Source organism: Odocoileus virginianus, chromosome 2 (assembly GCF_023699985.2).
Source record: "Odocoileus virginianus isolate 20LAN1187 ecotype Illinois chromosome 2, Ovbor_1.2, whole genome shotgun sequence".
Lineage (NCBI taxonomy): Eukaryota > Metazoa > Chordata > Mammalia > Artiodactyla > Cervidae > Odocoileus > Odocoileus virginianus.
The window spans coordinates 77,318,610-77,320,913 of NC_069675.1; positions in this window are offsets into that span (position 1 = coordinate 77,318,610).

A 2,304-nucleotide genomic window follows, 5' to 3' on the forward strand; every position below is an offset into this window, starting at 1 on the left:
AGCTAAGCATTCAACTTCAAAAACTGGGAAAACATAATAAATCCAAAGAAAGCACAATAAAGGAACTGGTAATAATGAAGTAACATTAATAAAAACTGAAGGTGACAATACAGTAGAGAGAATCAATAAAGACAAAAGTCAGTTTTTGGACTAAAATAAAATAGACCACAAAAATGGCAAGTTTGATCAATAGAAAGAGAGTTAAGGTACAAATAACTATCATTAGTGGTAAAACGTGGACATAATTATATGCTGTAGAAAGTAAACAAATAATATAATGATATATTGAGCAATTATATGTCAATATATTTAAAGCTTAGATAGAATTAAAAAAATCCTAGACAAATTTACCTAGGAAGAAATTGAAAACCTGAATAGAATTGAAAAGAATAACAATAGAAAAACACCTGGCCAGGGTGTCCCCTGGAGGTCCAGTGGTTAAGACTCTGTGCTTCCACAGCAGGGGGCACATGTTCCATCCCTGGTCAGGGAACTAAGATCCCACATGCTTGTCATGCTGTGAGGCCAAAAAATGAAAAACACCAGATCAAAATGGTTATATCAAGAAAATTCTGCCAATCATTGAAAGAAGAAATAATTCCAAAATTTCACGAACAATTCCTCAAAATAGAAAACACAAAATAAAAGCAATAAAGGAATAGTTTGAAATCATTTCGTGAAGTAGAAAGGATCTGATAACAGACATGAAATCAAGAAGCAAGAAAAGCAACTAGTAATACTCCCATGAGAGACACACGCAGGACATGGGTAAGATCAAACAAGTAAAGACCATGTATTCATATTTTTGTCATTGTTGCTGTTAAGGAGAATATCATTGCATTTGTTTTTGGTTTTAAGGTAAATATGGGCTTATAAAGAATAAATGATCCCCCAATGTCTAATTCTAAACCCTCCAAAGTTAACTGTAAGAGCAATGCAATTCTCCTTAAGGTAAGTGTTTTATCTTTCATACAATATTCTGATTCTTAGGTCTCTTTGTGAATATCTACTTTTTAAATTAAATATCCTGGGAATAAATTAATAAAATAATTAATTTTTAATATTTGCAATAGTTAATGAATTAAATTCCAACTTAATTCCTTTGATGGAAATCTAGTCTCATCATCCTCCAAGCGGACTCCCTGAGGGCTTAAATGGTAAAGAGTCTGCCAGCAATGCAGAAGGCCTGGATTCAATCCCTGGGTCAGGAAGATCTCCTGGAGAAGGGAATGGCAACCCACTCCAGTATTCTTGCCTGGAGAATTTCATGGGCAGAGGTGCCTGGAAGGCTACAGTCCATGGGATTGCAAAGAGTCGGACACAACTGAGCAACTAACACACACAAAGTTTTCCTCCATTCACTTAGATTCTTCTCCTCTTTCAAAGCTCAGAGTGTGGCCTGAATCTCCAGAGTGGCCTCTCCAACTAATCTTATTTATGTGAATCTTGTGTTCCTTAAAATCACTGTTGCTTTGATTGTTTCTATCAAAGAGATAAGAATAATAATCTGCAATCCAATTTACTGCAGTTAATTCACCAGATAATCTGATTGCTCATATTTGCTGGTCTTTTCCCCAGAGAATTCTACTTGGCTGAATATCAGTGTTTGATGGGATTCATACTGGAGAATGCAAAGGTGTCTCAGAATTCTAAGGTGCTTTTTCTTGAATACAGTTCTCAGTTTTTCAGACTTAAATTCTGAACTTGCCTCTCAAAGTGAAATGGCTGTGAAAAACCAGTTTAAGTTGCTTGGCAGTTTTTGATGAATTGGTCATTTAGCAAACTATCTTTGGAAAATTGATGTTTTGGCAAACTCACTTAGAGCCCCGATTCTTTTATGTTCCAGAGCACTTATCAGGAGAATGAACAGAAATGGTTTCTGTCTTTAGAGAAAAGACTTTTTCAGGTTTGTCTTCCCAGCACTTAACATACTATTTAGTATGTTGTTTGCAGGAAATAAATGTTTGTTGAATAAATGAATGAATGAGTGAAGGAAAAAATTTGGTGAGGTATGCAGGCCATAAATAATTAAAATGTAAAGTGGTATTTACAACAATAGATGTATGTTTAAGGCCACTGCAGATACACAAAGGCTGGTTGGAAGCAAGAATTTGAGGAACTTAACAGAGAAGATGTTAAACAATGTCTTGCAGGATGCTATATGTACTTTCAAAAATGCATAAGAAGTAGATAAGGGAGAGAAGTCATTCCAAACAGAAAAATCCATTTGAACACGAGATGGGGACCAGGAAGTGTGCTCACAAGCATCTCAGTTTTCTGTTACTGCCTAGGAGACAACTACTA